The following is a 15,817-nucleotide window of genomic DNA, read 5'->3' as shown; positions in this document are numbered from 1 at the left end:
GAGCCGAAGTATTGCACTTGGACATTCATTGTCAAAATTGATCTCGGGGAATTATCGTAACTGCTGTATTGATCACTAATCCTGTTTTGTGTGCATTTTTGTTAAATTAGAAATAATCAAGGCTAATCAGTAGGCTTATACACTGCTCGTTAAATCTGCAATGTGAGTCATTCTCCTTTTTATCAACTGTTTTACAATACTCCAAATTATTTTCAAAGTGTTATAAATACAGGGACTAAGTCGTGGATATCTTGATTTATTGGTTAGTGGGGTATTGTGCACATTACTATTTCTCCCAGTTAGGTTCATTGACCTACTAGGGAGAAACGTCACTATTAGAGTTCATTAACCTAATAGTGGTATGACCATCGTCACCATTGTGACTTGTCACCATTGTGACAGAAAGCCAGATAAAAATAAGATATGAACCATTGTAATCGCTCTTATGCTGTAATTTATAACTATGAGTCATTTCCTAAAAACTGAATGAACTCACTCAGTATTTCCCCGCTGACAAAACCTTTTTCAAACATGTTTCAGGTAATATGTTGTGAGCAAAGAAAAGTGCCAGGAAGCACTACCAGCTTAGAAAAGTGGCTCAGTGTAAATAAATAAAGAAACATGTTTTGGAAAATAAAGATTTCCATTGAAATCACATTATTGTAAATTACTGGGTTTTATCCCTAAATTATATAATGAGCAGTTTTACTACTAAAGATCCTGTTTTAAAAAGACTTCCGCTGTCGCCTAAATTAAATACCGCGGGATTTCTGTTCCGCGGCTCCTGAAACGGGTCAAACCGGGTCGGGGGCCGTGACAGAAATAAGGTGGTATCAGAGCCACTTCTCAAGCCACTGATTTAAGCCAATTAAGTATTTAGAAAATACTTAATTTCCATTAATTGCTATTTTGTGATTATTTGTTTATTTATCTGACTAATTGTGTACAGTATGAGCAGATCTTTATATGCTAGTCAATGTAGTAAGTCATACAAATTCTTAAATAATTTGATTCAAGTATTAGTACCTTTATTATCTACAGTCTAGAAGTCTTATCAAGAAAATCATAAAATTTACAAATAAAACCTCGTGTGATGTAAATTCCAATAGTACCCAGTAGGAACTAATATTTGAAAAGTTTTCTATAAATTTTATGAATTCTGACTATGTCTATTTTGCTAAACAGCATGAGTAACTTGTCTGAGGCCCTTCAGAATTTAAATCTCTATCCAGTAAGAGTAGAGGTTTCCAGAGATTTCAATAGGTATATACCAGATATAAAAGAACCTATAGAATTCGATGCTTTACCTCCCAAGAAACCCACGCCCAAGGAAATAGAAATTGGGGAAAGTTCTAGGCAATTTGAAAAGTTACCATCTCAGGAAGAGTTAGATTCTATAATGGCAAGCCCTAATACTATTAAGCCTGTTAATGAAATTATTTTTAATCGCTCTCTTGAAACACCACTACCAATGAACTTAGAACCATCTATTCCAAACCCTTCAATCCACTCGCAAATAGACGAATGGTTAATTAATGAAATACAGTTACAAAACTATCCCTATAAGCTTTTTCCTCAAGTTCCATCTAGAACCTTTACCAAATCCACCAATAAGTAACAAGAATACGGCTGAACTTCGCTTTGGGGAAGAACTAATGGATACTGGGAATAGGATCCAAGAGATTGGGGGACAAATCTCCTGGAACTACGATAAGAGGGAACACAATTACTAGAATATCGTTGACAAAAAGAATAGGGGATTTATGAAACTGTTATTATGTAATAATAATAATAAAATCAGTATGTGTAAGATAAATAATAAAACGGTTGTATATAGAAGCATGAAATTTTAGAAAATTTACAAATTTTGTTCGTATACGTGATTATGTGCAATTAAGTGTGATATTGGATTATTTCTTGTATACTAATTATTTATCTATAACTTAGTTGTCAAATGGAAAACGCTAATAATGAACCAGTTAATGAGGTTAATGATTCCGAGCAACAACCGGGGGATCAATATATGACTAGGCAGGATATAGAAAATATCGTTGCTCAAGGGATAGCCAACACTATTCCAACAATGATAGCTCAAGGGATAGCCAACGCTATTCCAGCCATCGTTGCTGCTGTTAAAAATCCAATAGAACCACAACAACCCGTTCCTAGCAAACGTATTTCTGAAGATAACTTCAGTAATAGCGTAAACGGAGGCAATGATCATGTTAATCATGACAATGAACCACAACCAGCGCCGCTCCCTAAGAAAATGAAAGTTGCAACGCCTGGTTGCACTTACAAGGAATTTCTTGCTTGTAAACCATCTGAGTTTGCAGGCAACGAAGGAGCGACTGCGGCACTACGTTGGTTAGAGAAAACTGAGGCAGTAATTGCCATAAGTAAATGTGCTCAGGATGATCAGGTCATGTACGCGTCAAACCTTTTCAAAGAAGGAGCGCTAGAATGGTGGAATACGGTGTTACAATCAAAAGGAAGAAGGATGGCGTATGCTATGAACTGGGAAGAATTTAAAAGCTTGGTAGAAAGAAAATTCTGTCCCGAATATGAAAAGGAACAAATGACAAACAAGTTTTTAACCCACCGAATGGTTGATGTAGATTGTCGAAAGTATACTACGACATTCTTCGAATATGCTCGAGTAGTACCAACCCTGGCTTCGCCAGAGCCAGTACTTATTTCTCGATATATTTGGGGATTGATTTCTGAAATCCGTAACATCGTCAAGGCTGCGAAACCTCGCACGATTGATGATGCGGTGGATTTAGCCAATACTCTGACTGACGAACTAGTACGGACAAGGGAAGAAAATAGAAGGAAGGAAGTAGCCCAAAAGATTACCCAGGTAATCCGTTCGGATAACCATAACGATTTTAAGAAAGGAGGGAATGGGCAATCTTCTACTAGTTCATTTTGCAATTTTTGCAAAAGAAAGCATTTTGGAAGATGCAAAGGATACTGCAATTTTTGCAAAATTCCGGGGCATCAGGAAGAAGACTGCAGGAGGAAGAAATTTTCAGTTTGTTACAACTGTGGAGAAACTGGACATCTTAGGCCAAATTGTCCAAAACTGAACAAACCATCTGACACTAAAGCCAAACCTGCAGAAGAAGCAAAAAGGAATGCAAGAGCCTTTCAATTGACTGCTCAGGAAACAGAGCTCATTTCAGATGTAATAGCCGGTACGTCCTAGGTTACAACGTTTACACAAAAAGTATTAACTGAATCTGATGCACACCAAAGTTTTATAAATACCTCATTCTCAGACAAACCTTTACAGTCAAAACATGCAAAAAGGAAAATATAACTCTCAGGTCATATAATTCTTCGCTAACCTAATTCCTATGAAATTAGCCAAGTTTAATGTTGTGTTAGAAATAGATTGGTTAGTAGCCAATCCTACTCGAATTCTCTGTGATAAGAACTTTATAGAAAATCCAGGTAACCGCCGGAGAAGTATTTATGATTATAGGAAATAAACCACGTAAGGTCACATGATGAATCATGAAGATATTCACTTAGATCCTGCTAAAATAGCAATGGAAGAGTTCGCAATCATTAAATGGAAAGTAGGTATTTTGTAAATTTAGCCGAATACTATAGGCAGTTTATTAAGGATTCTTTTAAGATAGATACATCCTTAACTAAGTTAACACAGTTAATTCTAAATAAGAACCCAAACAAAAAGAAGCCTCTAGCTAGCCTTACCAGAAGGAACAGAAGATTTTAAAGTATACGGTAATGCTTCAAAGTTAAAATTTGGATATATGGTAATGCGACACAAAAAGGTAATTGTGTATGCATCAAGGCAATTACAAAAGCACGAAGAAAGTCTTACCACTTGTAAGCCTAAAAATTAGAAACCACAAGTTATCCTTAAGATTAGGAAACATTATCTAAGCAAGCTTACTATCCATATGGGTCATAAGAATTTAAGATACATTTTTGAGCAACAAGAATTAAACATGAGGAAAAAGGAAATCCTCGGTGATTACGACTGTGATATTTAGTATCACGAAGGAAAGGCTGAAGACGGGTAGAAGAATTATACAAATAATAAACAAAAGCCGTCGAAGTTCGAGTTGGAGACAAAATGCTATTGAAATTTGAAAGTATTTCCTTGGAAAGGAATTTATAAATTCGGTAAGAGAAGAAGTTAAGTCTCTTATACGTAGGACCATTACCAGTAATCCAACGCATAGGACCAGTAGCTTATCATTTACAACTACCAGAAGAGTTAGCAGGAGTACATGATGTGTTTCATATATCCAATCTCAAGAAATGTCTATCAGACGAATCCCTGGTAAGTACCTCTTCAAGATATAGAGATAAATGATAGAGAAACCCCTACAAATAGAAGATCGGAAGATTAAGTTTCTCAAAAACAAACGACTAGTGCTAGTGAAAGTCAAATGGGAATCCAGAAGAGAACCGGAATACACTTGGGAATTAGAGTCAGAAATGAAGCGCAAGTATCCTCATCTATTTCAGTGAATCTCGAGGACGAGATTTTTCTTAAGGTGGGGAGGATGTAACAACTGTCACTAAAATCCCTAATTAGGATAGTAATTAGCTATTAAGAAAACCCTAATTGAGACACCCAAGTGATTCTACACTAACCCTAAAATTTCCAGAACAATCAGAATCAGGATCAGGGCCCCTAAAACTCAGGGGGGGCAAAACCCTAGTAACGATTATCCTCATAACTATGTGTAAAATTCGAAATTTAAGAAACTAACAACACAGCAAGCCTACCTGCACGAAGGGCTACCCTATGAAAATAGGGTGGTCACTCGCGTAGCGCGACGGCTAAGGGGGTACCCCTCGCGCTACGCGACGGTGTCAAAATCTCAGTATAAATAGCAGGGGTTGGGACTTGAATTTTGGCACTTGAACGACGAAAATCGGAGTTACATAGGTCGAGTTATAAGCAAAACAGTCCAACACACACACACAATTATCGAATCGCTGCTGCAGAACAGGGTAATTACTCGATCGCTATTACGATTCAGTTTCCGGAATCAATACATTCAAAGAATGTCTAAGTGCCGCCCACATTGGGCTATGCTTTATCGTTGTCGATAATTCGATAATGAGCCGAAGCATTGTACTTTGTCGTTGTCGATAATTCGATATACGAGTTGAAGTACTATACTTTATCGTTTGTCATTTTGATAAATGAGCCGAAGTATTGCACTTGGACATTCATTGTCAAAATTGATCTCGGGGAATTATCGTAACTGCTGTATTGATCACTAATCCTGTTTTGTGTGCATTTTTGTTAAATTAGAAATAATCAAGGCTAATCAGTAGGCTTATACACTGCTCGTTAAATCTGCAATGTGAGTCATTCTCCTTTTTATCAACTGTTTTACAATACTCCAAATTATTTTCAAAGTGTTATAAATACAGGGACTAAGTCGTGGATATCTTGATTTATTGGTTAGTGGGGTATTGTGCACATTACTATTTCTCCCAGTTAGGTTCATTGACCTACTAGGGAGAAACGTCACTATTAGAGTTCATTAACCTAATAGTGGTATGACCATCGTCACCATTGTGACTTGTCACCATTGTGACAGAAAGCCAGATAAAAATAAGATATGAACCATTGTAATCGCTCTTATGCTGTAATTTATAACTATGAGTCATTTCCTAAAAACTGAATGAACTCACTCAGTATTTCCCCGCTGACAAAACCTTTTTCAAACATGTTTCAGGTAATATGTTGTGAGCAAAGAAAAGTGCCAGGAAGCACTACCAGCTTAGAAAAGTGGCTCAGTGTAAATAAATAAAGAAACATGTTTTGGAAAATAAAGATTTCCATTGAAATCACATTATTGTAAATTACTGGGTTTTATCCCTAAATTATATAATGAGCAGTTTTACTACTAAAGATCCTGTTTTAAAAAGACTTCCGCTGTCGCCTAAATTAAATACCGCGGGATTTCTGTTCCGCGGCTCCTGAAACGGGTCAAACCGGGTCGGGGGCCGTGACACAAGTTGATTCACATAGCATGAAAGTTTCAATTTGATTCACATAACATAAAAGTTTAAATGTTTCATATAGCATAGTCATGAATTCCACATAGCATAACATGAATAAACGAAAGCATTGTAAATTTAGTTCGTTCACGAGGGATTATCATTGTTTGTGATTGCGATAACGTGCGAAATGATTAAAACGACATTTGGAAATGAATGAACGTTCAAGTATAAAATCACATGTAAATTGAGATACATAAAAGAGAGGCTCAATAAAACATTGGATTGTTTCGGGTAGAGAAACGTCGACTATTCCAAAGTGGGTCGAAAGTTCTTTCGATTTAGAGATATTGTGCTTTGGCCTATAAGTAAGATACTCTCGTCGAGAAGCGATTAACGGTATCTTACACTTCCGGTTACTATACATCTCTAAATGATTGAAACATTCGGGACTTTGTCGAGAATAAAAATCGAGGAATGGGACTTAATCGACGAGATGCGGGTTTCACCCCTAACTTGACGATTTCGTACCCTAAATGTGGTTGGTACTCGTCGATCAAAATAAAATTTTGACACCTTGACGAGGGTCCACTAGAGTTGAAATGGAAATTACCATTAAGTTGTGGATGTCACTCCTAGCTTAATGGTGAAATTTCGTGCAAAATAGATTAAAGGTAGAATGAGAGTCGTTTACCAAATTGTGGGTTTCACGCCTATTTTGGTAAATTCTTCTCGTTGGTGTTACAAGAGCATAAAAATAGCATAAGTGTATTAGTGTTAGCCTTAGGAAAGGCACATAATTTTAATAGAAAGTATAGCTAGGAAGCATGCATGGTAGAGCACAAAAGTTTTAAACAACAAATAAGAGGCAAAATTCGTAGAACTTTAGATTAGGGCAAAAGCATGGCAATTTTCCTAATTCCCTATAGTTATGGCTCTGATACCAATCTGTCACACCCCAACCGATGGCGAAAACATCGGGATGAGACGAAGTGTGTATAGATTGCTAGAGACGTCATAACACTATGTGACAATATTTAATTTAATTCAAATTTCATTTCAAAACTAAATGTCATACAAAATTTAAAAAGAAATAACAACATTGTTTCAACAAGTAACATAACAACAAAAGTTAGATAAATTTAGGTGTGTGTCTAGCCACCCTAAACTTGTTTCATCAATCATCCATACTTCAATAATCAACCTGCAACATGTATTAAAATAGAGTTTCAATGCAAAAGCAAAGAGCGAGTATACAAGTTTGTTTACATAGCATAATAGAATAAAAACTCATATCCAACATGAACATAATAAAATAGTTTCAGCCATGCTAGTTTACGCAGTCCAAGTGATAGCCCAAGTTTCCAATGCGTTAAAGTACCTAACCCAAAGTTTCACGGGAGGTTAATATGTCTCCTCCTAACAATACCCCTCGATTACAAATGGGGGAGGTGCATTACCCCTATAGTGCTACCATTGTTAAGGAGGAATTACACACAGGGATTAAACGTTCACATAGCACAAAATAGTCTCAAGTATCACAAGTTTCATGTTTCATGTTTAAAAGGATAGAGCATGTTTCAAATAAGTTTCAAGTGTCACGTGCGTTTAATATAGAATACATGTTGCACCCAAAGTATTTAAAAGTAGAAATGGGTTCGAGTATACTCACGGTGGTTGCAAGCTTTCCCACTTGAAATCCCGCGAGCGAGTTTGGTGGATGGATTAAGTTGGAGCACCTAGTCCTTCTGCACAAGGAAACGTAGGTGTGTGAGTTTGGCGTATAACAGAAGATTATAAATTTGGAGTTTAACATAACATAAAGTATGATATCAAAATAATCATCTTTAACTTATACTCTTATATGACACTACGTAACCACTAGGGTTATATTGTATTTCATGGGTAGTAAGCCCATTAGAATCATATTTGGAGTGTTCAATCTTAGATGTCATTCTACTACTTTAACATATAAACACAAGTTTAATATTAAAGGTTCGAATGTGGACATATATATATTTAAGTATTACATATTATTAAGTTTAATATTTCAAGTAGGATGTAGAAGATTAAGATCTTCGTTTAGGTACCTCGAGTCATTCATGAATGTCATGTATGGGGTAGGAAGAACATGCTTCCATTTAGGGACCCCTTGAATGTTCACCACTTCTCTTGATGTAAGGACAACCAAGGAGGGTCACGAACTAGGGTTAATACAAGTATGTAAATAATCTAAGCTAAAAGAAATCATCAAATCATGTGAGGATTTTATGTTGGAACAACCCAAGTTGTTCTACAATCACTCATTTATCAGGGTCTAAGCTTGACATGACTTGTGGGTTAAATACCCTAACAAAACAGAAAGTTTATGAGGTTTAATCCTTTGATTTAAGTGTCTCAACCATGTTTTTAAGCTTAACCAACCATAAGAGGGGTTGTAAGCATTAGGACATTGGTTTGAGTTGTGTTAAACACAAGTTGGTTGAAGTTTGCATAAGATGTAACAAAACAGAAAGTTTTTGGTCAATTTCGGAGCAATTCCAGGCCTGATTTCTCCAAGGAGAAGTCAAGGAATCAAACTCCATGATTAACCAAGCAAATAGGAAGAAGAATCAAGTGTTTTCATCAAGAAATGAGCAAGTTATACCAAGTTTAGTGTAGAGGTATGAATCTGTCCGAAAATGCAGATTCTTGCTGGAACTTGAGAGTGTTTTTGAGAGATTTGAGTGTGATGAAAGTGTCCAAGTGCTTGGAGGACCTTGGGTACTTATAGGGAGGTGATTAGGGTTGATTAGAGGGGTTAACAAGAGCCAAAACTCGGTTTAAACAAGGAAATCCCGCTCAAACACGAAGCTGGTCGCGACTGTCCACCTTTCTGCAGACCTGGGGGTCCACGCGGCCCGCCTGGGATATCCAGGCAAGTTAACGCAGGCCGCGAGCCCTTTGTGGTTCCGTGTTAAAGTTTCATTTATTACAATTTAGCCCCTATAGTTGTGTAATTGATATTTTTTAAGGTATTTAAGGGCTATATTTGCCATAAAGGCATAGTTTAAGATATGATTAAGTATGAGGAGTATAAACCAAGTATAATCAAGCGTATAAGTATCGATTCAAGTGTCGTTCTCGTTCAAAACACGATCCATGCATAAGTTTAGATTAATTACAAGTTTCGCACATAGTTTCCAAGAATCACGATTAAACATAGATTGATTCACCAAGTCGAACATACGAGCATACATAGAATGCGTATAACATAGATGTAACAAAATATAAGCTCCATTAATGATCCAAGTCTCGGTTTGATAATGATTACAAGGAATGAAACGATAACAAGAATACAAAGTTTCCAAAAATAGAAATACGAACAAAACTTTCTATAAATGGAAAGTACAAAAGAGTCGGGCGTTACAATAAATATATTGTTGCGATGTGTTTATTTTCATATACAATTTGATTTTTTTTGAACGGCCAATGAATCATTTAGATGAGCTACTGGCGAAATTCATCACATCAGGATACACTAGCCTCCGAATTAGGGAAAACCCCCACCTAGGGCCGAAGCCCGTGAACACTCGCTCGAAGGCATGACAGTGCGGTGAGGTAAAACCCGTTCAGTTCAAGGATCGAACTAGCGATCTCCGCTTACTCGCCTAGTCTCTCATCATCATCAGGTGTCGCAGAAAATAATGGAGAGAGCAGGAATTGAACTTAGGTCTCTTAGAACACCAAACCTCTCCCTTACCACTCCACCACCACCTTATTGGCGCGGACGAGGCCGATAAGTGTTGTGATTGAATTTTTGGCATCCCATAACACGAGTGCATGACAAGATAGTTAGGGTGCCCGTATATACAATGATGACGTTAGCAAGCTATATATTGCGTAAATAGGTTACCCTCAAAGTCCAATTCATCACGTTACAAAGGACCCAGGGCTGGGCTTATTTTATACAAAGATTCAGGCCCAGGCGGCTCATGGTCCTGGCTAGCCTAGCTATGCCTATAGGGCTGATTGGTCTATCGGACCCTGACCCTGGTCCCTTGCCCCATCTTTATCCATACATTACTCCATTTTCCCTTTACGGAACAACATTTCATTTTCACCAACTACAAATCCTGATTCTACTTTATGATAATTCACCCCATTTTTCTTTTTATAATAGGGTGTTATGAACACACTTAAAAATCTTGTTTTGACACACTCTATACGGGCCCTAGGTTATTCGATCCGTATAAAATCATATGACATGACAAAGGCTATGGACGCAAATTTTTATTCAAATCCAACGAGTAAATAACTGATTAGATTTCGAGTAACATATTAACATAGTAGAATATATTTTAACATAAGTTCTCCCTGCGGTGTAGTCCAAGTTTAACCTTACTAGATGTAATGCTTCTTTTTATGTATAGGTATAATTACGTTCATATTACGACTTTGTTTTTTAAGAATTTCTCTTTCGGTTGCTATATCGAGTATATTTACGGTATTGATACCGTGACAAAAACGAATTGATTGCAACCGATTTCCCGCTGTGTAGCGCGGGAAAATTTTGCTAGTTGTAACGTGCCATTAAATTTTGTCATGTTATATGGAAATTCGCATCGTTAAGAGTGTTTGGACATTATTCGTGGTGGTTTTATTTCTTGTCTTTTAGTGTATTTGGGCTTTTATGGTTTTTGTCTATTTATGTACGTCGCCCCCCTCAACTTTTAGCATTGACATTTACGTTCCCTCAACTTTCTAAAAAAATCTTAAAATGTCATTTTAAAGCCCTCGAGTTTTATGTGCTTATTGTTATCTACATATCGTTATAAGTTGAAGTTGTTTACGGTTCGACGTAAACTTTTTTCGTTGGTTTATGTTTCGACGTAATTTTTTTCGAAAAAGAGTCGGGTGCTTATTTTATGTACGTTTTCAATTAGTCTAAGTTTTGATGTTTAATCATTCTTTTTTTTTTCTTTTTCTTTAACCATTTACGTTTCTACCCTAACCTTTAATAAAATTATCACACAGAGCCTAAACTTCAATAAAGTTGTCATTTGACTTCTTTTGTGTTTTACGTCACGTGAGTCACTCGGTGTTAGAAATTCGTGTTTGGTGTGTCACGTTTTCCCCCCATTTTGTCATGGTTCAGTTAGCATGGTGTTACGCAACCCCACCCAACGCTTGTAGCACGATTTTACGTCTCCTGGCCTGCAACGCGAGGACTTAACACTAGTTATAATCTCTTTGTGAATATTCAAACGTTTAAAATACAAATAAAAATAAATAATGATCTAACTTATAATAAAAGACTTCAAATAATGCAACATGGCATTCTCTCCTTTAACCTTATAAATTTTATTTATACTGTTTAATTAATAAATTTCTTTTAATATTAATAATAATTAATAACAAATATATAGATATCACTTATTTTTATCTTTATCTTTATCTTAAATTAATAAATAACTTTAATTTTGCAATTTAGACCCTTTGTTTTTTTACTTTTAAACCAAAAGTTTTTCGTCTTTTGCAATTTAATCCCAACTCTTTTTTATTTTCAATTTTGGTCCACCATACTTTTCATCTTTCCCAAGTTTTTCGTTTCATTCCAAATTTTATGAGTTAAAGCACCGCAACGTGCGTGTGGGGTTCAATATTTTTTCGTATATTTTTTTCCCGTTTGACTAGCCCGTCGCGTCACATCTATTTTTCTACATTTGACACGTCCATCCAACACGCGGGTCCTGGATGGACTTAGTTATTTTTCTATGTTTTACGTATCGGTTTAATTTCTCAGCAACGAGCGTGCGTGATTCAAAGATTTTACGTCTGCTTTTCGCTCGGCGTTATTTTTTTCCCGTTTTTATTTATTTTGATTTTACAAGCTTTTCCGGTGTTAGTGGTCGCTGACAATGGTATAGTATCGCTACTACTTAACACGGTTTTATGACAACCGCTACAACGCAGGGGCTTGATACTAGTAACTTAATATTAAAAAAGAAAAAAAAAACACTCTTTATGCTTCTCTTTTCACGTTTGTAAAGTTTGGACTTTTTTCGTTCCATGAATTAATTTCTTTTATACAAGTGTATCTAACTCAAGATGTGGACACTTTCTTTTATTATTTATAAATGTCTATGATAGTTAAATTATTTATTTGGGGTTGGTTCCGGTACAAACCATATTTATTTTATAAATCGTAAGAACAGACCGTATCACTTAAAAAAGGTTAAATTAGCACATACTAAAACAATATATACATAAAAGTAGCACTTTTGAATTATATTAGCACATGAAAATTAATCAAAATAATTGATTTTAGCACATATGTGAAATGATATCAGCACTTTTCTTTATCAGCACATTGAAAACAAAAGTAAGATTAAAATAAAGAATTAATTGTTTGTTAACATAATTATAAGGAATTCAAGATAATTGATATTAATTAGGTTATCATTTTACAATTTCTCTATAATTGGTTGGATGTCACATGAGACTTTTAAATGGTTCTTACAGTTTGTATACGAAATGTGGTTTATATTTCATCTTACTTCTTATTTATAAATGCAATTTAACTCGAACCATCTTTACATACTTATAAGCGTTATGTAAACTTATTATTTGTATGTGTTTATATTAAGGGTTGAGAAATCACATATTGGTTGTGTATAATTGTTATAAGTACGACTTATATTTTCTACCAATTTATAAAGAGTAAGTTATATAAAAGATTAAAAAAATGAACCTATACTTTTTTCGCATTCATTATGTATTTAGAAAGCCATATGTAGGTTATTAAAGTTGACTTATCCTAGCGATTTACCCATTTGGTGACCTAATGACCAACTAGAAATTGTGACACCTTTGGTTTTAATTTTTTGTCGTTATTATTTTTGTTATAATGTGAGTTATTAGACTATTTTAAAGTAACTTAATATTTGTAAATACTTCTTTTACTTTATTTTTAACATTTTAACCAAAATAATGAAAAGATTAAACTGTCATTTTGGTCCCAAATCTCAAACTTTTTGTATCTAGGTCTCTGTGGTTTCAATTTTATAGTCATTTTGGTTCAAAAACAAAGTCATCTCAGATTTCACAAAAAAAAAAAAAAAAACAGGTTGTTTGTCCTTTTCTGAAGGGTATTTTGGTCATTTTAAGCATTAATATATATATATATATATATATATATATAAAATAAAAAAAGATTATAACAAAATCCCAAACACCCCTAAAACTCTGCATTTTCTCTCTCTCTAAACACATCTTTTCTCTCTCTCTCTCTCTCCTCTATCTCGAACATCACCGCCACCATGAACACCACCACCACCACCTCCTCTCCCCTTCTCACCACCGACACCACTACCTTCCCCGCCGTCAATATAACATTCTCCGTCGAAACCCGGCACCGTCTCCCGGAGCTCAACTTCACATCCCGATTCAAATCCTATATCGCAATCCCCGATTCATCATCATCGTCTTCAAAATCTAACCCTAACCCAAACCCACCGTCACCGACACCCGAAAACGGCCAAACCCTCCTCCCAAACCCAAACCCAAACTCCCCATCTTCAAACCCACTCCCTTGACTCCCATTCAACAACGTTGGTGGTGAGGCGTGATCGTTTGGCGTTTTTGCGGCTGCCGCCGCCGATGGGGATGTCGCGGAGAGTGCCGCCGTGGGTCTAGTAGCGGCGACAAGCTTTGCATAAGTGACGGAGTTGGGAGAAGTTGTAGTTGTTGTAGTAGCAGAATTTGGTGTTGGTGGAGTCGCAACGTGGGCATGGGAGGTGTTTGGGTTCAGGTGGTGGTGTGTCAGTGGTGGTAATGGTGTTGGTGTTTTGTGGTTGTGGTGGGTGGGCGACGTTGGTTGGTGGGCTCTGATGGCATTTTGATGGGTTTTGGTTTTGTGTTTTAGATAGAGAGAGAGAGAGAGAGAAAGACTCTTTGCTGCTCATTGTTTTGTTGGAGACAAAAGGAGGAAGAAGGGGAGAGTTTTATTATTTTTAATTAATAATCAGTTATAATAAAATGAAAATGACAAAATTACTCATGTGGAAAAGGATAAAGCTTGAGGGTTTAATTTGATGAATCTGGTCTGATTTCACTTTTGGACTAAAATGACAACAAAAATGAAACCACAGGACCCAGATACAAAAAGTTTGAGATTTGGACTAAAGTGACAAAACTGCCCAAATCTTAGGGACCAAAATAACAGTTTACTCTAATGAAAATAACTTGATACTTCATAAAATATTAGTTCTACTTTTTTCCCCTTTTTTTCTTACATTTGTTGTTTTCCTCAATAGAATTATTCATTTGTGTATAAAGTTTCCTTAGCCTTTGATTAAACACATTTTTTATTAATCTTTGCATCAACATCATCGTCGTCGTAGTAGTAGTGGTAGTAGTGGTAGTAGTGGTAGTAGTAGTAGTGGTAGTAACCAGTCCACCACCATTACTAGTATGTTAGCTTTGTTTATTGAAAGTATACCATAGTTAGCACCGTTTCATACCATCACCCCCTTTCTTCGTATGTCAAAAGTAAATTACATAGAGAGTGACATCTTAGGTAAATTTTACATCGTTATATTCAATAATATTTTAAAACGGTATTTAATATAACACAAGTTCAAGGCTTTTCATTTTCTAAATTACATGTTTAGTTGCTGGAGCGTGACGCCCGGATATATAGGCCGAATTCTCATTTTATTAGTCTACTTAGGCCATGCAGCCCAATATATTTAACCACACCCATATAATAATAAGATAACAATATATCGTTATGAACTTATAATCACAATCACTTCAATAAAGGAGGGGGGGGGGGGGGGGGATACTCTTGAACAATGTTGAATTGTTACATGATTATCTATAATTGTGAAAAGGGAGAGAATTAATATTTTTTAGCTTATGAAGACAACAACTTGTTTGCAACACTTGTACGCAAACCAATATGCAAAGCAGAACCACAGATTATTTAAGCGTTAGTCCGAAATGCCATAACAACGAATTGCAAAATCGTCATGATGCCAGAATTCTTATGTGTGCAACTAAAATCTGGAATCAAAGTGCATTTTTTCTGACGCCATTATTATCAGTGGTTGATTATGATACAATTTACTAGGAGAGGACAATAGCTAATTGAACAGTGTAACTCGAAACTTACATGTTAGGGATTCCTTGAATTGAACATGGTCCTAATATTAATATTAGTGTTGACCCAACCCTGAGAAAAATCCATCATCTAGAGTTTCAATTTTGAACTCAATGGTTTTTCTCAATTTAGTATTTGATATGTTTCCCTTTGATTATAAAAACTCGGCTACGGGGTGTGGGGGTGGTTTTGAAACGAAGAGCACCAAACTGATTTTTTTTTTATTTCAACGAATTAACCTATGAATGTGTGGCTTGATATTTAGAATCAATTTTTGGTTTTAATTTTGGTTCAATATCGTTGATTTTGATTTTAATTATGGTTTGGTAACGTTCAGACATTCCATAGGAATGTTTTAAATTCCATCACAAGAATGGAGGATTGTTGAATTCCATCAATCATGAGTACCGGCGTAGCTTGTTGCCCGTTTACCAACTATCTCGATGTAAATTTTGATAATCTATTGAAATAAACAATTCCATATTTGAACCAAACACAATACTGAATGGAATTAATTCCAAAATTCCTATGAATTCTTTGAACCAAATGGGTCATAAGTATGAGATACCACCAACCACTTATATGATTTGCTTCAACTTTTAAGTCACTTAATCCCAATTGGTTCCAATCTTGATGTACATGTTAATGGATAAAAGCTTCAAATACCTC

The sequence above is a fragment of the Helianthus annuus genome, chromosome 13 (genome assembly GCF_002127325.2).
Source record: "Helianthus annuus cultivar XRQ/B chromosome 13, HanXRQr2.0-SUNRISE, whole genome shotgun sequence".
Classification (NCBI taxonomy): Eukaryota; Viridiplantae; Streptophyta; class Magnoliopsida; order Asterales; family Asteraceae; genus Helianthus; species Helianthus annuus.
This window is presented reverse-complemented; position numbering follows the sequence as displayed.